At 54.2% G+C, this 26384-nt stretch overlaps 1 protein-coding gene across 15 annotated transcripts in view; it reads left to right on the top strand.

Moving 5' to 3' along the window:
* Positions 1–26384, top strand: part of ATP2B2 (ATPase plasma membrane Ca2+ transporting 2) — a 381296-nt gene that overhangs the window by 172739 nt on the left and 182173 nt on the right. Inside the window, exons 1-2 of one of the 15 annotated variants that reach the window (XM_024982974.2) lie at positions 10357–10437; positions 11753–11902. The exons of 12 other annotated variants lie outside the window; for them this stretch is intronic. The gene's annotated coding sequence lies outside the window, so the exon portion shown is untranslated. Of the gene's footprint in view, positions 1–10356; positions 11903–26384 lie in introns of those variants that run through there. 2 more of the 15 variants (XM_024982975.2, XM_059879837.1) reach the window with 2 other exon arrangements.

The raw sequence follows: 26384 nt of genomic DNA, 5'->3' as shown, positions 1-26384 counted from the left end.
GAAAGCAGTGGTCGACAGCAGCCGCCTTCCCTCTTCTGCTCTGGTGGGGACGCGTGAATTATTTATGCACCACGGTGCAGGTGTGGGAACCTCCCCCTCACGTCTTTGCGTTTGAATGGAGAGCAGAATGAGAAAGCCTCATGGAAGGAAGGCAGGATCCCTGCACATAGAGAACTGAGTCTCGAGTCCCTCGTCAGTGAAACTGGGCGGCAGCAGCGTTTCTTTCTTGTCAAGGTCAAGCAGAGATGATCCAGAGATGAGTGCTTAGCAGAGTAGCTGGAAGATAGTAGGTGCTCAGTTGAATAAATAGATGCCTGGTTGTCTAGTGCGTGTTAGTTAATGGGCAGCTGTCTCTCCAGGGTCACAGTGCCATCCGGCCTTCCAGAGCCAGCCCCTATGGCAGCTCTGTGAGGTTTCTCTGGCTCCTAGCTGGGATTAACCACATCTTCTGTTTTCCCAAATCCCTTTCTTTGGGCTTCTGTTAATGCCTTGCTTGATCCGCCTTGCGTTATATACCTGTGGACCTCAAAGTCCATGCTTGTTCCCCGAGACCCACACCTGTCAGGGACCAGAGGTCACGCTGCTCAGGTACGAGCATCGGACCCAACTTACTTTCCGAAAGAACAGCCCCTGAGCCAGAGCTCAAGTCAGCTTCTCCTCTGACCTCAGAAGGTGTCATCAGCCCCTTTCACAGGTGAGAAGACTGAGACCCAGAGAGAAGTAACTACCCGCCAGGAGTTGGGAGCTCTGGGGTGCAACTCAGAGATCCTGAGCTCACTTCCTACTTACCCTACCCTGCCTGCACCAAGAAAGATGAGAAAGTCCAGACCCAAACAGGGGAAGGGGTAGACAGGCAGATGGGCCACGTGCCTCTGTCCTCAACCCTCAGAGATCACCCAGATCTCTCGCCTCACTGAAGTTCTGTTTCTTGCCCAAGCACTTTGGGACCAACCAGATTGTTTCCAAACACATTACATAATCGTGCACATATTTATTTAATGCCATCTCTTGAATATTAAACAATCGATAATGCGGAACAGAAACATGGGTGTTTAAACCCGGCAGCTTTTGACAGGCGTGGGTGCAGAAGGAGGTTGAGGAGAGCCATCTATGAGCCATCCACGGGAACAGGAGGTGACACCCACCCCTCCTCCTCTTCCCGAGACGGGTTGAAAAGCTTCCAAGGCTCACAAGGTTGGCAAAGATTTAGTGTTTTCACCACTGGGGCTCAACCTCTTTTATTACATAATACCAAGGATGCATGAGCTCTTCACTGGAAAAGACCCTGATGTGGGATAAAGACCTAGGAAAGACTGAGGGCAAGAGGAGAATGGAACGACAGAGGATGAGATGGTTGGATGGCGTCACCGACTCAGTGGACGTGAGTTTGAGCAAATTCTGGGAATTTGAAGGACAGGGAAGCCTGGCATGCTGCAGTCCATGGGGTCGCAGAGTTGGACACAACTTAGTGACCCAACAACAACAAAGGATGCTTGGGGCAGGGCTTGCTCAACTACCTCTTTATCCGTTTATGAGTGTTTATTGAGCATCTTCTATGTGCAGTCTCTGTTATGCTCTGATTCACCTTGGGGTACCCTTGAGAATGAAACACACGAGACCCGCTCCTCATACAGTTGAGCAAATAAATACAAAAGATGGCTTCTGGACATGACTAGCACTGAATAAAACAAAGCAGAGCAGCAGGGTGGGAGTGCTGGGCAGCCCCTAAGGAGGGGACTTCTGGCCAGAGGTCCCTATGGTGGAAGCAGCCAGCCATGCAGAGGTCTGGGTCAAGGCACAGGGGTGGTGAGGGGGGCAGGTTTGGGGAGAGCGTTCTGAGCAGATGAGGGTGGGGGCAAGGGGCAAGTGACCCTGATGGAGCTAAGGAAGAATGAGGAAGACAGTGTGCTGGGGAGGGGTGAGTGAGGCCCCCAAGTAGACTCTGCAGACAGGGGGATACCTCCTCAGCAGGGCCCTTGGGCCAGGCCTAGAGGACCCCCAAGAGAAGTTTAAATTGCAGTCTACATGCAGTGGCTAAGCTGTTGGAGGGCTCTAGCAATCTGATGAGTGTTAGGAAAACACCCCTCTGCAGCTAGGAGAGGACTGGGGAGTGGCAGCATGCTGGGAAGGGCTGGGTCAAAGTTCTAGGTCTGGAGTGCTGGGGGTGGGCAGAGAGAATCCAAGGAGGGGCTGCGGGGGCCCCAAGTGCTAGTGGATCTGTCCAAGGTGATGATGAGTTCCTCCCAGGGCAGCTGTGGAGGGCCTGGCCTGACCTGGCAGAAGTCATGGTAACTCAGATATCGATGATAATAATAGTACCTAGGATTCACCAGGCACTTGCTGTGAGCCAGGCACTGGTCTGAGCCTCTTATCCTCACCACCAGCCTGTTATATATGTATGTTCATTATCTCCATTTCACAGAAGAGGGAGGGGACCAAGGCACAGAGCAGTTAAGTGAAATGCCCAGGGTCACTCAGCGAGTTAATGGCAAAGCTGGGATTTGAACCCCGTCCATCTGACTCCATACATATGGCCCTCCATCCACGGTGGCTGAGTGAAATGATAACAGTAGCAATGCTAACAATGACGAGAGCAGTTGCTTAATACAGTGCTGGCTACATGCCAGGCCCTATTCTAAATGCTTTAACAAGTGCTAACTGGGGACTTGCCTAGTGGTCCAGTGGTTAAGACCTCGCCTTCCAGTTCAGGAGGTGGGAGTTTGATCCCTCACTGGGGGAGCTAAGTCACACATACCTTGAGGTAAAAAAACCAAAGCATAAAACAGAAACAAGGAAGGTTGTAACAAATTCAGTAAAGACTTTTAAAGTGATCCTCATTAAAAAAAAAAAAAAAATTCTCATCATTTAGTCTTCACAACAGCCTATAAGGCAGGCACGACCTTTATCCACATCGTACAGACGGAGACACTGAAGCACAGAGCTTTCCCTAGCCAAGATTTGAACCCAGGAGTTCTAGCTCCAGAGTCCAGGCTTTTAGTGTAAGTTGGGGGGACGTTGACCACCTACAACCTAACCTGGCTCCATCTGCATTTCCAAGTCTGGGGCCAAGCCTTGGCTGGGCCAGAGTCCCAGCCATGTTGGGGAGTGGGGCAGGCACTCCAGGAGCCGTGGGAAATCACAAAGGGCTGGACTGTCCCCCCCACTCAGAGCCCGCTGGCTCTTCAGTGGCCAAAGCAGAGGGCTTCCCAGAGCCTGACCCACCTGCAGAAGCAGAGACGAGCCAACACAGGCAGGCTCAGCTCCTTGACGTCATCTTGGAGACATCCCACCACACTCTCTGCTGACAAGAGCATCCAGAGAGCAGTGAAACAAGAGGGAGGGGTCATCAAGTCAGATCACAGCCATGAGAAATGTCTACCCCAAGTCTGCTCAGAAACAACCCCCCAAACAGTCCCAGTGGAACCTCTTTTAAGCAAAAACTACAGGCATCCTTCTCTATAAATAAATCCAACTGGCAGACTTTCCACACCAGAGCAACGTCTTAGGCCATAGGAACTAACGCTAGTTTACAAAGCAGGTCAGCCCTTCTTCAGAGGTGGATGGCAGTTCCTGTCTGAGGGGCAGTGCTGGCGCCAGGGGACAGTGCGTGCAGAAGTGCCGTGTGATATGTGAAAACGTGTGCACGCGAGGGCTGTAACAGTACTCAAAATGTTTCTATAAGTCTTTTGCCTCTCTTTTGTTGTTAGGTTGTTTGTCTTATTGGATGGGCTTCCCAGGTGTCTCAGTGGTGAAGAATCCACCTGCAATGCAGGAGATGTGGGTTCGATCCCTGGGTCAGGAAGATCCCCTGGAGAAGGAAGTGGCAACCCACTCCAGTATTTTTGCCTGGAACACCCCATGGACAGAGGAGCCTAACAGGCTACAGTCCATGGGGTCGCAAAGAGTTGGACACGACTTAGCAACTAAACACCAGAATTGTCTTATTGGGTTCTTTATAGTATATGTTTTCTATGAATGCCTCCTTTGTTTTCTGAAAAGTGAAAGCATTAGTCTCTCAGTCGAGTCAGACTCTTTGTGACCCCATAGAGTGTAGCCCGCCAGGCTCCTCTGTTCATGGAATTCCCCAGGCCAGAATGCTGGAGTGGATAGCCATTCCTTTCTCTGGGGATCTTCCTGACCCAGAGATTGAATCTGGGTCTCCTGCACTGCAGACAGATTCTTTACTTTCTAAGCCACCTCTTTATAGTATATATTGTCTATGAATATATCCTTTGTTATCCATATGATTGCAAGTATTTTCTCCTAATTTGTGACTTGTCTTCCCCTGGCCAGGCAGTCCGAGAGTCTGGAATGCCAGGGATGGAGCAAAGAGGTTGGGGCCGTGCACTCCACACCCTGAGGCCACTCAGCACAGGTTCTGTCTGGGGAGGCGGGCACGGTGAGGACTGCCAGGCTGCACACTTCTCCCATGGTGGTTTCAGGTCCCAGTCGTGCAGTCTTTAGCAAGGTGTTTAAATTTCTGCCACCTCAGTTTTATGTCTTTAAAATGGGAGTAAGAAGCCCTCCACATTGAGACGGTTGAAAGAATTGGGTGGGAGAGGACATTTCAGGGCGTGGAGTGTCACCAGCTGCCCAGTGGGTCTCTGGTCCCAGTGGCCCCAGTGGGAACAATTGCCCGCTCTCAGCCTTGGGTGCCTGGGGTTGAGGGCACCCTTCCCCAGGGTCAGTGGGAGAACTAAAAAGGGACCCGCCTTCCCTTCACTAGGAAAGAATAAAACTTGTAACATCTTATTACTAGAAGGAACCAAAGAACTCCTCAACAACCCCATGCAGTGACTGGCACCTTTTCAAAATGTCTTGCTGATTACCTCCAGGGACAGGGACCTCACCACCTGTTCTGTGGCCAAGAGCAGAGGTGACCCCCAGTTCGTGCAGCTCGTTCTCAGGCATTTTACACATAAATAAACCCAGTACTCCTCACTCAGGGCATCGTGGCTCTTACTTTACAGTTTTAACCACACGAGTTATGTGGTTTCGTAAGCTTGAGAATGGAAGACCCTGCTCACGTTTCACCTCTCCTGGAACCATCCCCCATGGAAATCAGTCACTCTCCTTCTCATGCTCTGCAGCTCTTCAGATATGCCTCTTCTGTGGTAGAAGGTATCCTGTTGTGTTTTATTTGGTTGTTCAGTTAGAGCTCTCTCGCTAGACTCTAAAGTCTCCAAGAGTGGGGGGCAGTGGAAAGAGCTTGCTTGGGCCTGAGAGTCAAATAGGTCTGACTTTCATGCCTTATTCCCTGCTGGCTGTGTGACCCAGAGGAAGTGATCCAGCCTCTCTGAGTACATGGATCACGTCAGAGTCTTCATCATCCTCGCTCCCTGTGTGTGCATGCATACTTAGTCACTCAGTCGAGTCCAACTCTCTGCGACCCCATGGACTGTAACCCACCAGGCTCCTCTGTCCATGAGATATCCCAGGCAAGAATACTGGAGTGGATTGCCACTTCCTACTTCAGGGGATCTTCTCGACCCAGGGATCGAACTCAGGTCTCCTGAATTGCAGGCAGATTCTTTACCACTGAGCCACCAGGGAATCCCCTCCCTGAGCAGAACCCACATCTGTTTATCTGTGTATCCCTAGTCCCTGACCCACAGTGGGCGCTGAGCCCTTGTGGAATAGAGGAAGTGCTAGGAAGCTGTGAGTGCAGTCAGTCATTGCATTGCAGGGGAGGAGTTTGCTGCTAGAAGTGTGCAGCGCTGAAGCCAAGAGACAAAACAGGAAAATGAGATTCAAGGACCGGACACGGGCAGCGGTCCAGGGCTCCTTAGCAAAGGGGCAGCAGAGGGAAGCACACTCACACCACCACCCAGGAGCCAGCCCGAGGGAACTGCCAACACCTCGGTCCCTGCGCCAGGGAAGTGCTCGTCTAGGACCTGTGCGACTTAACCTGTGTTTTAAAAAGCAAAAGCCTGGGAAGCAAAGGAAGTCGCTGGGTTGACTAAATAATATGTTTGCCACACAGACGTTCTACTGTTTGTCAAATAGGAGCCGTTGCGATCAGCAAAATATCAATTCACATAAAAAGAGAAAAACAGAGTCAAGGGCGAGTTCCTTACACCTGAAATGTTTAAAATAAAGGAGACTGTCAGCACGAGAAGGGAAGAATGACAGGAGCTGGGTAGGCACTCGAGTGGAAGTGCTCCTTCTCCGGAGACACTGGTGAAAAGTCTATCTCTCTGCCCATCAGGAAACACACGTGTTTTCTTCCTGCTCTCTGTCAACAGACAGAAGGGAATCGGGCACATTATAATGGGACAGGCAAGGAGTATCGTGGGGACATGAGACAGGATGAGTGGGGGGCTGTGTCATCTTTTTTTCCCTTTAATCGAGAAAGGCTTCCTGGGGGAGGCAAGATCCGGGCTGTTTGGTCCAGGCCCTCCCCACTACCTGGCCTCTCCCCAGCGCTCACACTCACGTGGCCTCTTCATTGGCAGTCTCTGTGGCCAGGGTCTGGCCAGATGCACAGATGGTGGCCACCCTTTCCGCATGATCCCAGGGCTACTCGACACCAGCTTGTCGTACCGGGAGTCCTCAGAACAAAAGGACTTCCAGATAACAGGACTGGAGCCAGCGTGCTGCTGATAGGATTGGAAGCCTCAAGTGAACGGCGGCCCAGGAGGAAGCCGGGGCCACAGAGAAGCGCCCATCACCCCCACTGTTTTTGGCAGAGGCGCTGTTTCGGCAAGCACAGGCACTGCGGAGGCCGGCCATGCTCCCCCGCCCCTCCTCACCCTGGCCTGCTCCTCGCTGGTCCCGAGACCAGAAAGGCAGGTCTCAGCCCTGCTGGCAGCTGGACTGGCCACCGCATAGGGTGTAACCACAGGCTGGAGACTTCTGCAGCAGGGGCCATCCATGCTGAAGCCAAGAGGTCAGGGTAGGGGTTTGTGTCCTTGGCCTGGTATGCAGGGGGGGACCCTTGGGGATTCTCCACCATCTCCAGCCCAGGTGTGGGTGGGGCGTTCACTAGCACTGCAGGGGGGGCCCTTGGGGATTCTCCACCATCTCCAGCCCAGGTGTGGGTGGGGCGTTCACTAGCACTGCAGGGGAGACCCTTGGGGATTCTCCACCATCTCCAGCCCAGGTGTGGGTGGGGCGTTCACCAGCACCGCCCACAGTCCTGCGCTGCCTGGGCCCCTCGAGGGTCTGGGTCTCCAGGGCCAGGGGGCGCTGGGATGAAGGCGACTCAGTGTGGAGGAGGGACCTCGAGCCGTGAGTCCTGGGCCCGGAGGGAGCCTGGAGGGTAGGCACACCCTTTGGAAGTCGATGAGGAGCCCCGAGGGGTCGGTCTCTGGCCTCACTCAGCTCTCTGGGCACCCTTCCTGCAGAGAACAGCTGACTCGAGCGAGAGCGTGAGAGATAGCCAGGTTCAAATCCAGGTCCCTGTGAGACTGTGCATGTTTACTAGTGCCTCAGTTTCCCACCCTGTAAAATGGGGATGTGAGAGCAGGACTGATCTCATAAGGCTGTTGTGAAGATCGAGCAAGATGGCAGATGCAGCCCCATAGCTCTGAGCATCTCCGCTGCCTGCCCCTCAACACTCCCCAAGCATGGGGCACACCTTCAGAGCCCACAGGGTCAGCGCTGGAAGGAAAACGAAGAGACCTGTAGGCTACTTGCCCATTTCACAGGCGCAACTGCAGAGGAGATGATCTAGGTCATGGCCCCAGACTCCAAGCCAGACAGGCCGTGGATTGAATCCTGAGTCTGCAGACAAGCTGTAGAGAAGTTCTTGACCCTCTGACCCCCATTTTTCAATATGTGAAGTGGAGATGATTGTAGTGGATATACTTCATGCGGGTATCTGTGAGGATTGAAATCATGCCTCACACATGAAAGGTGTATCCTGTACTTCATACAAAAATTGGGAGCCACCACCAGCACCAGCACCACCATCGCTGTGGTTATTGTTATTGTTGTTGTTGAAAACGATGTTGTTGTGAGGAAAGGGAGACTCAGAGAGGGAAAGGGACTTGCTGGCAGTTGCACAGCAAGTCAGAGGGCAAGACAGGTCCAGCCCTGGCCTCCTAACCCCCAGTCCCCATTCTTCCTGCTTCCCTCATCATCTCATTGGTCTTTGCTGCCTCTCAGTCCATCCTGCCTAGAGCTTGGTTTCCCCTTGCAAGAGGTCCCCCTGAAGCATCTGAGACCTGTCTCTCGCTGATCTTGTTGCTTCTGGGCACAGATTTGGGGTCACCACACAGGGGAAGCTGACATCCCCCGAGACAAGATGCTGGGCCATCAGTGTGCTGGTAAGGCTACCTTCTCCCTGTGCTTTCTACAGTGCCCGTCCAAAAGCCCCAGCTTCCCTGCTGTCCTCAGGGATCCTTGGCCAGGGGGATCCCTGAGGGGATCAGGATGCAGCTTTTGGGGGCTGACTCCTTTGTTCCCCAAGAGGCTCCTTAGGGAGGGGAGGATTGGGACCCCAACTTCCACCAAAGCTTCCCTGCATATTGGGGTCAGATCCAGGGTCATCCTCAGGGGGTTCCTGGTTCCTTAGCCAATCTGGGCCACCTGTGCCAGCTTGCCTCTGTCTCTCTACCTTCCAGCCATCAGAGCTCAGCCTTTCCTGGCAGGAAGGGACAGAGACACAAAAGGAGGCTGAGGAGGGAGAGGATGGAATTTGCTTTAAGGAGAAACAGGAGTTATGTACTTGTTTTAATAATATAAATATTACATGAACAATAATCATTCTTATGCTTCCCACATATTGAACACTTGCTATGCACCAGACGGGCTTCCCAGGTGGCGCTAGTGGTAAAGAACCCACCTGCTGATGCAGGAAATGTAAGAGATGTGGGTTCGATCCCTGGTTCAGGAAGATCCCCTGGAGGAGGGCATGGCAACCCGGTCCAGTATTCTTGCTTGGAGAATCCCCCTGGAGAGAGGAGCCTGGCGGGCTACAGTCCATGGGGTCGCAGAGAGTCAGACATGAGTGAAGTGACTTAGCTGGCACACGTGCACCAGGCACCCTGCTGAGAACTTTATATATAGATATATAATTTCAGTTAACCTGACTACAGCCATATCAGGTAGGAAATATTACGATACCCATTTTATAGATGAGTCCTATGTATATGTTGTGTGGTAGCTATGGATGGCAAGCAGATGAAATAAAGCAGGACAGACTCAGTGGGATCCCAGTGAGTGCGAAGGACTGTGGCACACTGGAGACAACTGACGAAGGCAGCTGTTTTTTTAACTGGGTCACGATACACAGAAGGGCTTCCCAGGGCTCTAGAGGCAAAGAACCCACCTGCCAAGGCAAGAGACGTAAGAGACACGGGTTCAGTCCCCAGGTCGGGAAGATCCCCCGGAGGAGGCCCTGGCAACCCACTCCACTATTCTTGCCTGGAGAGTCCCATGGACAGAGGAGCCTGGCGGGCTACAGTCCGTGGGGTCACAAAGAATCAGACACAACTGAAGTGGTTGAGCAGGTACACACACACGTACATTAAAGTGGGCAGAGAGCACTTATCTTAATTGTACCATCTGATGATTTTTACACATATTTATACCACCCAAATAAAAATGTATAGAGAATATTTCTAGTACCGCAAACATTGCTTCTCGGGCATACAATTTTTTTTTTTTTAATTCTGCAAAGCTTTTAGAGCCAAGAGGCACCTAAGGAAACATGATGACTAAAATATACTGTGATATCCTGGATGGGATCCTGGAAAAGAAACAGGACTGGAGGTGAAAACTAAAGAAATGTGAAACAAGTATGGGCTTTAGTTAATATTAGCATATCAATATTGATTCACTAATTGTGAAAAATGCACCATACTAATGTAAACTGTTAATAATAAGGGAAACTGGAAGTGGGGTAGGTGAGAACTCCCTGTACTATTCTTAGCAATTTTTTGGTAAACCTAAAACTGTTCTAAAACAAAAAGTTTATTTAAAATTAAAAAAAAAAAAAAAAGGTGTTCTGTAGATATTTAAGGAAAATACATCCATGGACTGGGTCTGGCTGTGTTTGAGCTGCCCGTTTGTGACCTCCAGTGGTCTAATGCCCTTACTTTACAGATGAGGAACCTGGGGCCCCCAACAGGGAGGGCGCTCTTCCAGGGCCCCACACGGGGCCAGTGGCAGAGGCTGGTCCGTGCTCCAGCTGTAAGGGAGGGGCTTGGGGCGCGGGTGCAGGGCAGCCGGGGTCTCCCTGGGTCCTGGGTCCTGGCTGGGGGCCTGCCCCGCCGGAAGCTGCCAGGTGCCACTGGCTTCCTCCCGGGCTCTCCAGGGCTGTCAGTTGGAAACCAGTTTTCCCACTGGCCTCGGCCCCAGAGGGAGTGGTCACGAGCAGTTCCTGTTCTGGGAGCAGGGTGTCGTCTTCCCACTCCCGCCTGTCTCCATGCACCTGAGAGGTGTCCCCATGGCCAGCCCGGGGCCTCGGTTGAGTGTTTGTTGGACAGATGGGTGAGTGAAGACATGAAGGAGGGAAGAAACGAACGGCAGGGGTGGGTGGCTATTTGGAGAGGGCAGTAGGGGAGAGGGGGCCAGGAGTGCAGACCCTGCAGCCAGATGGCCTGGGTCAGACGCTGGCCCTGCCGCTCCAGCCACAACGCCCTGGACAAGTCATTTAACCTGTCTGTGCCTCAAACTTCTCATCAGATGGCGGAGCTGATGGTGGCTCCTGTGCCCTACAGGAGTGCAGAGAGGGTTAAAGGAGTCGACTGACATACCAGGGGAGGGAGGGATGCGATAAATAGAGGCCAGGAGAGAAGGAGAGTGGGGGGAGGGGTGATGAGTTTGTTTTCATATTGAGACGTGGAAACCTAGACGAAGCCACAGGACTGGCCACTGACCCAGAGAAGAGGTTTGGTAGCTTCCCACGGTGATCAGAGCACAGATTCGTGAGCTGGTCTGCCGGGAGTCCAGGCCCAAGGCCCCCCACCCCTTACTATTTTAGCCATATAGCCTTGGGCAAGAGTAGTAACCTCTGTGTGCGCCCGTATCTTCATCTGTAACACAGGTGCGATTACTGCAGTACTTGTTTCATGAGATTGTCATGAGAATTAAGTAGTTATCTGGTTATGTGTGTACCCCCTGGGACCTCTAGCATATAATCTTAGTTGCTTGGTCGTGTCTGATTCTTTGCAACCCCATGGGCTGTAGCTCCCCCAGGCTCCTCTGTCCCTGTGATTCTCCAGGCAAGTATACTGGAGTGGGTTGCCATTCCCTTCTCCAAGGGATCTTCCCGACCCAGGTATCGAACCCAGGTCTCCTGCATTGCAGGTGAATTCTTTACCATCTGAGCCACCAGAGGAGCTCCTGGCATATGACCAGTATTTGTTAAATAACTGGGAGAGGTTTTATACCAAAAATCCACTTCCTTCTCTGGAGGGCATTGTCTCACTCGAGAGATGGAGCTCCCAGTGTTGTGAATTCTCTTACCTCCTGAATCCAGGCAGGCAGCTGCCCTTCACAAAGCCAGACATGGTGAGGGCCAAACTGCTGACCGGCTTCCTGTCGCTATGGCCTCCACCCCCTCCGGCCAACCCCGGGGTGAGCAATGCTTGCCATATTTTCAGAGAAGCCAGAAATCTAGATTCTACACACAAGTCCCCAATTTTTAAACATTGGCACTTGGTTCAACTTTATTTTAAGCTCTAAGCCAAACAAACAAATGTATTTTAAGCTGGCTGCTCTCCTGAGCCGTTGGTTTACAGCTTCCACCCCAGTCTAGCCCTGCCAGCTGGCTTTCTTCTGTTATTCTTGCCCTGTGTTTTAGAGAAAAGGAAACTGAGGCACAGAGAGACACACCTGGACCTGTGTATCTGACCACTCAGTGGAGGCAGTGAATGAGGCAGTCTCCTCGTTCCCTTCTCCTGGCTACAAGCAACGCAGGACTCCCCAGGGAATCCACCAGGCTTTGCAGCAGGTGAGGGAACACGACTCCAGAGGGAATTTCCCCCCAGCCTGGGCTCTTCCAGGGGCATATTTGAACTCTAATGTCTGCTGACCACATGCCAGCTGGGCCATGCCTTCGGGAGCAGCTGATATGAAGCAGAGTTTCCCAACTTCCAAAGCCATCGCAAAGATTAGGGATGCCAGGATCCCCATCTTTGCATCCAGCACTGGCAGATGGGAGGCCACGATTCCAAGGGGTTCCTGACCCTCAGGCTTTGGGAAAGAGCTAGCAATATACTCTATAGTAAAGAAAGTCGCTCAGTGAGAACTCATGGGGTTGAGGAAAGACCCGAAGCATGTTCTAAAGTCTTGGAAGGGTAATTTTTTTGTTTGCAATTGATCTGCAGGCCTGTCATACTCTGAGCTTGAGTCATATTTTTTTCTTTTCTGTTAAAAAGCTGCTCTTTGGTTTCCACTTTCTTAACCTGTCTGCGCCTCCATTCCCTCGGCTGTAAAATGGGGATAAACGTTGTCCTGACCTCCTGCAGCTTGTGATGAGAATGCAATGAGACAGCACGTGCCGAGGATTAAGCAGTAGAAGCCAGCGAGGCTGTCGCTGTTAGCCGCGGCCTGCCGGCCTCTCTGCCCAGGTGGTGGCCAGAGGCGCTGTCGCTCCCGGCCTTCCTGTACCCCGATTCTCCATGCGTTTGTGATCGTGGCCTTGCCTGGAGAGTTAAATGCACCCACCGGCTGTGGAGCACCTCTTGTGGGTCAGCTTCTACGCCAGACCCTCCCCCCTGTTTTGTCTTCCTTACCCCTCAGAGCAGCCCTGGGAAGCCAACAGCACCACCATCTTTGCAGATGAAGAACCTGAGGCTCTGGGAGGTCACCTCCACATGGGGACCTGAGCCCGAGCACTCCCCGTTACCTGCCTGAGCCTCCAGCTTCCTCGTCTGTAAAAGGAGGTTCAGGACACCCATCCCGGGGCTGCTGTGAGGATCGGTGAAGGCACGGCTTGGAGGGTGCACTGTCAGCTGCGAATCCCAGGCAGACGGGCAGCAGTGGTGTGAGTCCTGCAGAGGCCTGATCCCATTCAGGATTCAGGGCGTTTGGGGAGCAAGAGCTTCGGAGGAGAGTTATTCCAAGTGTCTTTTCCTTGGGTGGGTTCCAAAACGCGTCTCCTCTCTCCGTCTGACAAGTGTAGAGCTGGCCTCAGCAGAGGCTACGCCTAAAACAAGCAGCTTCCAGTGCAGTGACCTGGGAAGCAGAGGGAGGTGGGCATGATGGCCGCAGGGCGGACAGGGTCATGCAGAAGGTCTCAGGACTACAGCATCAGGTGGATGTGGGATCAAATCCTGGCTCTTCCACTTCCTAGCTGAGCAACCTTCAACCTGCTAGCTAAGCCCTCTGAGCCTCGCCCAGAGGATGGTTATGATGGGGGAGCTGAGCCCGGGTGCTGACAAGCACAGCGCGAGGATCCACTGACATCCCATGAGACGAGTGTCAGGTCCAAGGCTGGGGCAGCAGACCTTACGGGGGATGGAGTGGGGAGCAGGACAGAAATCAGCCACAGGGCCAGGGTGGGGAGAAGGGTCGCTCCTGAACCCAGGAAGGGAAGACGGCTCAAGCAGGATTTAGCAGGACACACACCCTGGGAAGGCACGTCAGCCAAGTAGGGCTTAGCAGGGCATGCACACTGACCCATGAGTAGCTGCAGGGCAGGCGCTCTTCGTCCCGGTGGCCTGGCTCCCAACCAGGGCACAGACTAGATTTTACAAACTGAATTACGCATCCAGTTTCCTTTCTGCCTCAAACCCGCCCATTTAATTCCCCGAGTCCTGCCATCTCCAACCCCACCACCCGCCTCTGTGAAGCGTGGAAGCACATGGGCTCTGGTGTCAGACAGATGGGGGTTCAGATCTGCCCCGTCTGGCTGAGTAGCCTCGGGCGGGTTACCTCCCTTCTCTGACCCTCCGTTTCCTCTTCTGTAAACGGGCTGGTCCTGCCCCTCCCCCCGGCAGGGTTCACATAGGAGAGGCTGTGTGGGAAAGCACCTCGCATGGTCCTGGCACACAGTCAGCATTACGACAGTGGCAGTGGGCAATGCCGCCTATCCCTCCCCGGCGTAGCACATGCTACTCTGTTTTTAAGCAGAATAGGAACAGAACCCCAGGGCGTTCGTGATTTGTCTTTACAGCTCAGATGACACAGCCTAAGCACCTAGGCTGGACAGGTCAGCAAAGAGGGAGTGTCACCCCTGTTCCCAGCGTCTCTGTACACAATTCCCACCCTGCTCTGATGTTGATTGGACGTGGTGCACTTAACAAGGTCCATAAAGTACCTCGAAAATGAGCATCAGAGAGCAAATCCCTGGAGACCAAGAGATAAACCACCCTCGGGGACTAAAACACACACCCACAAGGGCCAACAGCATCCTCTGGCCGTGGCGATGTGAGAGTTCATCAGGGTCTATGAACGTCCTCAGGCTGAGAGTTCATGAGTGTGGGCTTTGTGGTCCCAGCTCCGACGTCTTACTCTTGAGAATGGTCTGGAAACCCTGCAGCGTTGCTCAGCTGACTCTTGATGGGTCCTTCTCCTGCATATCCTGGTCAGGCCGTGTTCCTGAAAGGTGGCGCTGGCTCTGATCCCCGCAGCAGGAAGCCCACAGAGCTTCGGCCGGTGGGGGCTGGACCCAGAGAGGGACCCCCTACCCATTTGGGATGTGTGTGCCCTTGAGGCCTGAAGCTGACAAGGGTCTCGGGCCAGACCCTGTGTGTGCCTGGCGCACGCGCACTTACCCTACATTCAGTGCAGACCCTGTTCTATGAGCCTTCCCCTCAGAACTGGGAACAGGGTTCGCCCTGTTACTAGCTGGGAAATCCTGCTTTAATGCCCAGCACTGTTGGAGGAGCCCCATGGCCACCAGCAAGGGCCTCAAGGAGACTATCTGCAGCCCCTGGGCCTCGGTGCCAACCCCTGAGCCCCTGGTGATATGTTACTTGGAAAAGTCACCACACAGTTTGGTCCAATGTAATCACAGCATAGCTGGTATCAGGTTGCATCAGTTCAGTTCAGTCCAGTCATTCAGTCGCTCTTTGCAACCCCATGAACTGCAGCACGCCAGGCCTTCCTGTCCATCACCAACTCCAGGAGCTTGCTCAAACTCAATGTCCATTGAGTCGGTGATGCCATCCAACCATCTCATCCTCTGCCGTCCCCTTCTCCTCCTGCCTTCAATCTTTCCCAGCATCAGGGTCTTTTCCATTGAGTCAGCTCTTCACATCAGGTGGCCAAAGGATTGGAGCTTCAGCTTCAGCATCAGTCATAGGCAATAATCATTCTGCAACCATCATTTTTGGGCTTCCCTGGTGGCTCAGACAGGAAAGAATCTGCCTGCAGTGCCGGAGACCAGGGTTTGATCCCTGGGTCGAGAAGATCCCCTGGAGATGGAAATGGCAACCCACTCCAGTATTCTTGCCAGGGGGATTCCATGGGCAGAGGAGCCCGGTGGGCTAGAGTCCGTGGGGTTGCAAGAGAGACACGACTGAGGAACTAACATTTTCCACTTCACTTTCAGTCGCAACGTTAAGGCACAATCCCTGCCCCACTCTTGACCTCTCCAGCCCATCTCTTTCTGTGTGTTACTTTGGGTTTCTCTCCACTCACCTCCCACGGGCATCCGGGGGCTCACCCGACCCCCATCACCTGCACAGCTGGGCATCCAAGCTTACAGCCAGCCCCTACCCCCTCTCACTGCCTGCTCCAGCCCTGGCTCCTGCACCCAGCCTCTCCCTCCGGGCCCCCGAGCTAATTACAGGCTTCCCTCGATCATTCTAAGGAAAAGCTAATTAAATCAGGGTCAGCCATCAATTTCCTGGCTAAGGACAGGCAACCCGAGCCCTCTCCTCCCTTCCAGGATTCCACAGACTCTGATTCTGATCTGACTCCACTCCATGGCAGCAGCTTTAGCTTGAGTCTGAGAACAGGGTTCACCTCTCAGGGCTGATGTGAGGATGAGCAGCAGGACAGGACACCTCCCCCTTTGCTCCTCTACCCTGGGTCAGGGCGCCACGGCAGGAGCAGGTCGGCGGGGGGTGGGCCTGAAGGACTGGGGTGCAGCCAGAGCCGAGGAGGTGAGGTGGGTGGCAGTGTCTCCCGGGTAACATAAAGCGGCCGTTGTGGAGCAGGGGCTGAGCCAACGTCTGTTGAATGAAGGAGTGACTACAGAGCGCCTGGCCCCGTGCTGCTTCCAGAGCAAACACAAAATGATAGTCGTTCTCTTGTCCTTCCTGGAAAACCCTCGTTTGTAACTATACACACTCTTGGGGAAAGGTGCATATGCTTTTGTGAATACGCTTGGTGTGAATACACTTATTGTGTGTGTTCCCCCTTTGACATGAGAGGGTGAGAGAGGTCAGGAGTGGGTCGTGGCTGTAGGGATGGAACTGAGGGGTCCTCTCCCATCGCATGAGCTTCTTGTATCTGGGCCTCAGCATTCCCTCTGTAGAGAGGGCCCCCGGACTCGAGTCCCACCTGTGATCCCCAGCCCCATCCTGCTTTGTACCCTGGTTAGCCGTGTCCTCCTAACCTCTCGGGCCCCCGTGTCCGGGACCAGCGTGTGGCCATCATTATTTGGGTACTCAGTGGCCACTTGACTGCAGACAGTGAGGGACACGGTCAGCTAACTAAGGAGACCCCCAAAGGCAGATAACGCACAGGGGCTAAGGACCCACGTCACGTGCCAAGCTCAGCAGAGTGCTGGGGGACACAGGCTCTAGAGTCTGGTTTGAATCCCAGAGAGCTGTGTGATCTCAGGCAAGTTACCTAACCTTTCTGTGCTTCCGTTTCCTCCTCTGTGAAATGGGCATGAGAGAGTAACGTCCCTCACAGGGTTGTCGTAAAGACTTTAGGCGAGTTCACTGACTGCTCATCAAAGCCCAGCTTAGCCCATATGATGGTGCCTGTTTTATAGATGAGGGTCGGGTAGGAGGAACTCCCTGGCCCCGGTTGCCCACAATGAGGTCCCAGCTCCCTGGCTCTGTCCAAAGGGGGAAGGTCTGACAGCGCCTGTCAGGACCAGCAGGGCTGGGACAGCACAGAGGTACCGAGAGAGGAGCCGGGCCTCCCTCAGAGCCGCAAGCTGCGTCCAGAGGTGGCTATAAATACGAGAGGCGAGGGGCTTTCTAACTAGGCCAGGAATGTGTGCTAATCATTGAGGTCACCCGGGCCGCGGCAGCTCTCTTCTGAAAAAAGGTGTTTCCAGGAGTGAGTTGTCCCCAAGAGTGGAGCCGAGGAGGGGGAGGGCAACAAGTGTGTCCCAGCGAGGGGCTTGCTGGCACCGGGCTCATGTCATCCGGGAGGGCCAACCCCAGGAATGTCTCTCCTGCCCGTTGTGGTCCCTGAAAAACCCTCCTGCAACTCAGATCAGATCGACGGCCTCAAACCCACCCGCCGGCCGAGGCCACAGCTGCGCTTCACCAAGGGCAGGCGCAGGTCGCTTTCTGGGGAGTGGGCACTTATTTTATTGTTTGGGGAGAAACACAAGTGGCAATGCCTAAGGCTGTACTGAGAAGGCTGTGCGCGTGTCAGCTGTGCTGACTCTTTGTGACCCCGTGGACTGTAGCCTGCCAGGCTCCTCTGTCCTGGGCTCCCCAGGCAAGAATAGTGGAGCTGGTTGCCATTCCTTTCTCCAGGCGATCTTCCTGACCCAGGGATCAAACCCAGGTCTCCCGCACTGGAGGCAGATTCTTTCCCATCTGATCCACCAGGGAAGCCCAAGATGCTGTATACTTTTTTAAAAGGGAGTGGATTTAAAGAAGAATGTGAAGTGTGTGCTAAAACCCATGGAGCTGGCGAGCATCATTCTTGACAGGTACAGGCTTCTGGTCCTCAGGCAGACTGCTAGTCTCCCCCACCCGCTGTGGGGTTCCAGTGGTCTCGGCCACTCTCACCCCACAGCCCAGCCCCGCCCTCCCCAAACATCCCAGGCACTTGCACCCGGCCCCACCTCCAGTCTCACTGTACCCACTGCCTGGAGTGCCTCTCCCACCCACTTTTCCTGGCGAGGACCAGGAGAAATGAGGTCTTCCCTGGGACCTCCCCCAGGCTGCTGTAAGCCCTTGTCCATCCACAGCCATTCCCTGCCTGTGTGAGAGTCACCGAGGCTGGGACCATGGCTCCCCCAGCGATGGGAAAAGTAGACTCTAAGGGGTTTCTGTCCTACCTGCTCTGCCCAGCTTACTGCCTGGAGCCGACCCAGGAGGGAGACACAGGTCACATCCGGCAGCCATCAGGGCCTGGTGCCAGTCCATGCATGTGCCAGTCCGTGTCCCCGTCAGGTGGGGACCCCAACTGTCCTTCTCCCGCTGGGTGGCAGCTGGGGCATGGAGTCAGTGAGTTCCCTCCATGTAAGCGCACATGCCTGCCATATTGTTACCACTCCACAAACACTGCCCTGATTATTAGCATCCTCAGCACAACTGCCATCACCAGGGGCCAGTGGATATTCGGTAAGGGAGTCCACGGTGGTACAGGGTGGAAGGGAAGGAAACAGGAACAGGGTATCTTTGCCCTTTGGACTGGGGCTTCCCAGGTGGCCTTAGTGGTAAAGAACCCACCTGCCAATGCAGGTAGATGTAAGAGACGCGGGTTCTTCCCTGGGTTGGGAAGGTCCTCTGGAGGAGGGCCTGGCAACCCACTCCAGTGTTCTTGCCTTGGAGAATCCTAAGGACAGGGAAGCCTGGCGGGCTTCAGTCCGTACGTCCGTACAGGGTCGGACCCAACTGAAGTGACTTAGCACGCATGCACTTAGGATCAGGAGAAAGTTCTCAGCACCTACTGACTCCGCCCCTCTCGTTTTGAACTCGGGCAAACTGAGACCCTGGAACCGGGGCCCAATCTCCTGCTGCTCCACCGCCATCTCCCTCCTCAGGGCTGGGGAAGGCGGTGACTGCAGCCGGGCGGGCTCACCTGCCCAGTGAGACACCGCAGGCCTCCTGAGCTGCCCAGCAAGACCCAGGGAGGAATTCCAGGGTCTGCGGCAGCATGATTTTCACTTCACCCGGGCAGTGAATCAAAAGCCTCGGTCTTTGAAGACTCCTCCAATAGGTAGGAGCAGATGCGACCTTTGTCATTTGTTATTTTTAGCCGAGCAGGCAGGGAATGATAAAAACCTGTACGGGAGCTGACTATAAATAATCTGCCTGTGACGTGTTTTTTGTTTTTTGTTTTTTCCTTAACACATCTAAAAATTGTAGATCTCAACAAGCATTGCCCTTCAAAGCAGAATCAGTGTTAGCATGGCACTTTACAACCAGGGCCGGTCTCGCCCCAGCTATGGCTGGGGATCACAGTGAAAGTCCCTGGGGCAGACTTCTCCCCATCCTGCAGATGAGGGGACAAGAATGAGCCAGGCCAGGGGAGCCGTGGGCATGTGCCTGACCCGTGACAAGAGCCTGATTTGTATCACTGCCCTCGGCGAGGGGTCTCCGAGAGGCCGAGTAGCTTGTCCGCGGTCACAGGGGGAAAGGGTCCAAGCCAGAACCACGTCGGGGCCACCTGGCTCCAGATGCAGTATTCACTGGCTGCTAGTGGGCTTCACGGGGCTGGAGGAAGAAGAAGTGGTTGTGCAGGGATCAGAGGAGTGGGTGCCGGGTGTCGTGGAATGAAAATTCTGAGTGAGAAGGTGGTGGCCGGGGTGCTGGAGGCTGAGAAGAAGGCTGTGAAGGTTCAGAAAAGGTGGCGAGGAAGAGAGAAGGTAACTAGCCGCCAGCCGCATAGGGCTGGACCTCACCAGGCTCCCCTCACCTGGCACTGAGGTCCCTTTGGGCGGAGCGGCCATCCATGGCCAGCCCTGCGGCAGGGAGTGAGAGACCCAAGAGCGGGTTGCCAGCACTGGGGTGCATGAGGGCGGCCAGGTGGCGGGAGAGGAGCAGGTGGGAGGGAACCAGGGCAGAAGGGGGTCCCGAGACCCCGAAGGAACACACTAAAGGCAAGCAGTGTGGCGTCCTGGCCTGGGCCTGGGGGTGAACTGGGGAACGTGCCAGACCGGCTCACAGGGAGGCAGGTGCCCTGCTGTGCAGCGTTTGCTGGTGTCTGTGGGGCAGATGCAGATTGCAGACCACCAGTGTGCGGTGGCCATACCCACGCGCAGTCCATGTGCCAGTCCACCCCGGGCAAGACTGCTCCATGCCAACCTGCAGGGAGGGATACGTATGCCCCTCTTGCTTCAAGGAAAGAGAGGGGGCCTTGTGCACCCTTTTAAGCTACTGTTAACTGTGGATGGGTGATGTGTTTCATACGCAGTATCTCAGTGAATTCTCAGCACAATCCTCTGAGCTCGACATTATCTCTATCCTCCTGATGAAGAAACTGGGGCTCAGAGAGGTGAAGTGACTTGCCCAAGGTCACGCAGCCAGTGAGTTATGGCGTCTGGGTTTGAACCCAGGGGTGTGTGAGTTCAGAGCCCATACCCGAGCTGGAAACCGCTCGGCCTCCAGCCCCCAGGGTAGTTCTGGGAGCTGAGTGGAGGTTGGATTTTCAGGCAGGAGGTTATGGGGTTCCTGTGTGGGGCTGGCAGCTGAGAGTCCTAACCAAGGCCCAGAGGAGATGGTTACTACCCTTGGGGTAGTGTCCTGGGACAGGACCACCCCTTGGGGGAGGTCCTGAGAGGTTGGAGACAGCCCCACGTGGGTGGAGCCCTAAGTAACCCTCACTAAGGCAGAGGTACCACTCAGCACCCAGGACTCCGCAGACCCTCCCTCCCCGCTTCCTTCCTCTCCATCTGCCCCAGGAGCTGTCATCATGCCAGCAGGCATGTGGCACGTGTTCAGTTCGCGCTGAAGAAGTAAGCCAGCGATACCTTCCGGTTCTCTCTCATTTTGTTTGAAATCAGTCACCAGAATTCCTGTGCCTAAAATTGGTATCACCTTGCAGGAAAGAGATGGAGAAGCAAGCCAGGCTTTGCTGAGCACCTACTATGTGCCACAAGCATACATGTTAGTCATTCATGCTTCCCGACACCCTCACAATTGCAGGACTTGGTATTCCCATTTCACAGGTGTAGAAACTGAGGTTCAGATTGGTCAAATGACTAACTCAAAGCTACCCACCAGTAAGTGGAAGTGCTGGGGTTCAATCCCATGTCTTTGACCCCCAAGCCTCTGATCCAGTCTTCTCTGCTGTGCTGTGACCACCACCACCCCCCAAACCCACCAAGAAAGAAACAGCAGCCCTTGTCCAAGAAGTTGCTTACAGTTTGTCAAGACTGGTCTATTTTCTTCTTGGATTTTTCTTCATGGCAAACTGGCCCCTGGGGTTAGCAGAGCAGGAGGCTGGGGGAGAGGAGGGCGGGCTCGGGAGACCGGAATGCCCCCTGGCTCACGGCAGTTAGTCCCACCTCGGCCAGCTCCTGGTCCAGGGTTCTCTGCACCTCCCGGGGAAGCCTGTCGGTGGCCCTGGAGTGAGATGTTGGCCCAGCCTTGAGAGCAGTCCCATCCACAGAGGCCCACAGATGCAGGGTGTTAACAGGGTGGCCTGGCCCCTATGCAGGTGCTCTCAGACCCCTAATCTGATGAAGGCGGGTGTGGATCAGGAGGCCCTACGAGACGACAGGAGAGATTTCTTAAAGGGTTAGAGGCTGCCCCGGAGCCAGCACGCACTCAGCTGCAGGTGTCCAAGGCAGCCAGCTGCCTGCCTAGGCCTGCAGCTCCCCCCGCCCCGCCACCCCGCCGTAAAATGGAAGGTTAGGCTTACGGAGGGGCAGGGCAGCACTTTCCAGCCCCGACAGGCCCCGATTCCACACGAACCAGCTCCACAGGCAGGTCCCAGAGAGAACTCCCTCTGGGACAAAGCGGGACGCCCCTATGGGGACGGCTTTGGAGGCCATCAGCCCACCTCCCTTTTCAGCCCACCTCTGACTCCACACAGCTCACTTCCACCCTGCTCCCTTGGGCCACTTGCTGGACACGCCTAGCTGCGCCCAAGCATCCCCCAGGCCTCTAGCAGGGTAGGAAGACGTCTGAGTTCAAATCCCAATGCCACTTACTGAACAACCTTGGCCAAGGTCCCTGACCTCTCTGTGCCTCAGTTTTTATCATCTGTAAAATGGGGATAATAGTCAGAACTACCTTAAAGAGTGAGAATTAAATGAGCCCAAACATGATCATTTTTTAGAACAAACATATTCAGTATTTAGTAATCATTGTTCGGCCAATGCCACCTCATTAGTACGATTTATGACTCATAGTAATACTGTCTCTTCTGCCCAGCGGGGCAAGCATCAGAGCCCTAGCGGGAGCACTGAACTAAAAGTACTGAGCTCAAAGCTCCCATCTCAGTCGCCTATGACTCCGGGGGTGGGGGCCCCCACTTCACCTCTCCTGGTCTGTTTCTCCTCCTGTCGGGTGGCTCCCCTCCCCTCCCAGCACATGTGGGAGTCTGCACGTGTCTGTTGGATGTGTTTTTCCTCCCGGTCGACGCTAGTGTGTCCCTAGCCCAGGGTCTGCCCCGGTCCCAGTTTGTTGAGTGAACACATTCCCTGGGGAAGGCGGGTGACGTGCAGTGTGGCTGTCCCGTGACACTGTGCAATTCTCTCCGGCGGCAGGCCCTTGCCATGGGCCTGATGTTCCTCATCCCATTTAATTAATTCTTCAAACCTAAGGTCCCTCCTATTCCCAGCTTCTAAGATGGGAAGGGGCTCATCTGCTTCAGTCCCCCTTTGCATCCAAAGGCAACGAGGAAGTGCCAGAATACTGGAGTGGGTAGCCTTTCCCTTCTCCAGGGGATCTTCCTGACCCAGGAGTCAAACCCAGGTGTCTCGCATTGCAGGCGGACTCTTTACCAGCTGAGCCACAAGGCAAGTCCCTTTCAAAGGTCCCTCCTATTCCCAGCATTCTGTAACTGGTCCACAAGCCCTACCCCCACCGGAAGCCCCTTGCCTACTCTCCCCGGCTAGCAATCCAGCTGCCTCTGTACCCCTCGAGAACGGCTAAACCCTTTCCAGCCTCAGGGCCTTTGCACATGCCGTTCCCCTAGCCAGAAACACCACTTTTTACCTAGTGAGCTCCTGCTCAGTCGCCACCCCCTCAGGGAGACCTTCTTCAGCTCCTCCCTCACTCCTACCAGACGTTCCTGCCTAAGGCGCTCACAGCCTCTGCTCCTTCATCGCAGACCCCTTTATACATGCAGGTCGGTTTGTGTGGTCCTTTCATTTCACGGCTGTCTCTAAACCCTCCTGAGAGTGGCTACCATGGGCTTTTCTGGTCACCGCTGTATCCTCAGCACCTAGCAAGGAGCCTGACAAGTGGGGGGCATCAGCATATCTTTGTTGAACAAATGAGCAGTCAGGGAGGCAGGAAGCAGATAGTGCTGTGTGCCTGTTTTACAGATAAGGAGCCTGAGGCCAGAGAGATGGGGAGGGGCGGGATTTGCCCAAAGTCACACAGCCCATCAGGGTGGAGCAGGACTGGGGCTAGTCCATTGGGCTCAGGTGCCCAAACTCAGTGTACCCACCCCTACTTCCTTGCCGCCTTTGCATGCAAGGGGGGACTGAAGCAGAGGAGCCCCTTCCCATCTTAGAAGCTGGGGACTTGAGTGACAGGTCAAGAAGGGGGGCTTCCGTTCTGCTGAAAGCCTTGGCAGCTTGGAAAGCTCCTAAGGGTGAACCCCCAAGCCCACCACCCTTCCACGAGCCTTCCAGAAGAGATCTGAGTTCTGCCTCTGGCTCCAGCTGTTCAGTCCTGGACTAAACACCCTCCCCATTCTCCAGGTCTTAGTGTTCTCATCAGTAAAACCGGAGCGATCCTCTCCACATAGCAGGTCAGCTGTGGGTACCTAGACTGTGCGCTGGCACAAAGGAGAGCACTCACACACAGCCCACGTGGCCCCCACAGCCAGCCTTTCACTGTGGCGAGCCACAGGCCACGTTCACGGCTGAACTTCTCACTGGTCACAACCCCAGCCGTGCGTCCAGTTTCCCTGTCCCTCAGCAGGCAGGCCTCTCAGCTTGGAGCATCTCAGTTGTCACCCCTCTGACCTTGTCCTTTTTCCCTGCTGGGTCAGGGCAGCCTCCTGGGTGGGAAGACGTCCACAGAGGTCACAGACAGTGCTCAGTTCAAATGCTCGATCCTGTTCCACACAGCTGTGTCCCCTTAAGCGAGCTACTCACCCGCTCTGGGCTGCTGCTTCTCCTCTAAACTGAGGCCTGAGAACACTAAATTCTCCTGGGGTGGTGACGAGGAGTAAAATGGTAGCTCTTGTGTTAAGTGCCTGGCACATAGTAGGGGCTCAGCAAATAACAGATTTTCTTCCCTCTTCTCCTGACATTCCTGGATTCACCATCCCCACTCTCTCTGTTTTTCTCCTTTCTCCTCCTCTTCTTCCTCCAGGGAGTCAGTCTTCCAGTAGAAATGAAAAAAAAAAAAAATATATATATATATATATATACACACATACACACAAATAAATGTTAAATAGGGACCCCAGCACAGTACCTCACATTCAGTGAAAGCTGAATACATATTTGATGACTGAATAATCCAAAGAAATGAATTACTAATGGTGAGATGTCAGGCTGTGGATATCTAGGAGAGAGCATTTAGGGACAAGGGCTCTTCCCTGGGGGCATAATTCACCTTGAGTCCAGGCCCGGGCTGAGGCATCCCAAGCCTGTTGACACATCTCTGGACAGGGTATCCGAGGGAAGTTGGGGGTCTTCCTTTCCCCTTCCCAAGATGGGCAGGCAGAAGGAATCCCATTCATTGACCCATTCAGGACATAGCAACCTTTAATCAGGACCTCCAAGCAAGCCCAAAGAATATTTCCAGAGCCACAGAGAGATGCAAATGCCAGTTTAAAACCACCAGGGGAATTGCATTTTCAGTCAACAAACCTGTATTCATCAGTTCAATCAATATTTATTAAGGCTGTGTGCCCAGTGCTCGGGACACAATAGGCAAATGAGACTTCTTCCCTATCCCCAAGGAACCCGGCCCCCCTGCTCCGTGATGAACAAGACAGATATACATAAAAAAATTAATTACAGTGACTCTATTGGTGGGGAAGTGGGGGAGGCAGAGATGATGGAGAAGAAATCAGGGAAGGCTTCCTGGAAGAGGAATTGGCTGGAGCTGAGTTTGAAGGATGAGTAGAAGTTCTCCTGGCAGATCAGACAGTGCACGCGGAGACACAGAGGCATGGAAATGCAGGGGTGTGTTTCAGAAGCTAGAAGGGCTTGATATACAGAAGATAAGGGGAGGGGTCTGGGACAGTCATCCAGGCCTCATAAGCCGTGATCAGGAATTTAGGTTTTATGCTGAAGGCACAGGGAAGCCAAAGAGGGGTTTAGAGTAATTAAGGGAGGGCCTTAGAGTGCAGGGGGTGGGTAAGCCAGAGGAGGATAGCAGGGGGAGACCAAGGTGAGGAGGCAGGATGAGCAGATGGGAGTGGGCAGTATATAAATATTTGTGCATTAACACGGTCACATTAACCTGAAGGATGAACAGGAATGAGACCGTGGTTTCCCAAGCCCGGAAAAGGCTGCCTCCCCCAGGGAGTCTTCCCAGAGTAGCTTTTGACTCACCAGGCTCTGTTCTATCAGATGGGAAAGTCCCCACTCCCTAATTAGCCCCTATTCCTGGCCTCATGGTTGGGGGGTGCAGTCAGCCATGGCTGCATACCTGCTCCACTCTGCTGGAGGGTTAGGGTAAGTCCTCTGAGGTGTTCAGATCTGTGGGAAATTCAGGTCCCGCATGACTTCCTGGGTCGGGTTTACGCTCACCTCCCACAGACCCTGGGCTCAGCATGGGGCCTCACGCAGCCCTGTTTCAGGCCCAAGTTCCCCCACTCACTCTATGACCTGGGACATCGTTTCACCTCTCTGAACCTCAGTTTCCCCATCTGTAAAATGGGGGTGGGGGGATAAAAATAGGATCTACCTCCCAGAAAGGGCTTCCTAGGTGGCAGTAGTGGCAAAGAACCCGCTTGCCAAAGCAGAAGACATTAAGAGACGTGGGTTCGATCCCTGGGTCAGGAAGATCCCCTAGAGGAGGGCATGGCAATCCACTCCAGTTTTCTTGCCTGGAGAATCCCTGGCGGGCTATGGTGCATAGAGTCACAAAGAGCTGGACACGACTGAAATTGGGTTAGCACTCAGGATTTGGCAAATCTCACAACAGGGGAGACACCCAGTAGGACGTCAGTATGAATGGCAGCTAGAGTAGCCAGGGGCCAGGCCTGCACCCTCCTTACTGAGGGAGCAAGACCCGGGGGGAGGCCGGGAAGCAGGGACCCGGGTTTGCAACTCAGCAGGGCTGACTGGGCTTTCAGAGTCCTGGAGGCTGGCCCTGCCCAGGCCCCGCCGGTGGCATCTGAGGACCATCATTCGCCAGTGGGACGAAGGGCTACATGAGGCCCACTCCCCCACCCTTTCCTGATTGGGAAAAGAAGCTGACCCCTGTGTTTTTTCTATGAATAACAGCTGCCATTCACTCTAGCGTGCAGACCTGCCAGATAGG

Source organism: Bos taurus, chromosome 22, assembly GCF_002263795.3.
Source record: "Bos taurus isolate L1 Dominette 01449 registration number 42190680 breed Hereford chromosome 22, ARS-UCD2.0, whole genome shotgun sequence".
In the NCBI taxonomy this organism is placed as follows: domain Eukaryota; kingdom Metazoa; phylum Chordata; class Mammalia; order Artiodactyla; family Bovidae; genus Bos; species Bos taurus.
Note: the sequence above shows the minus strand (reverse complement) of the source record. Positions and strands in the feature narration are given on the sequence as shown.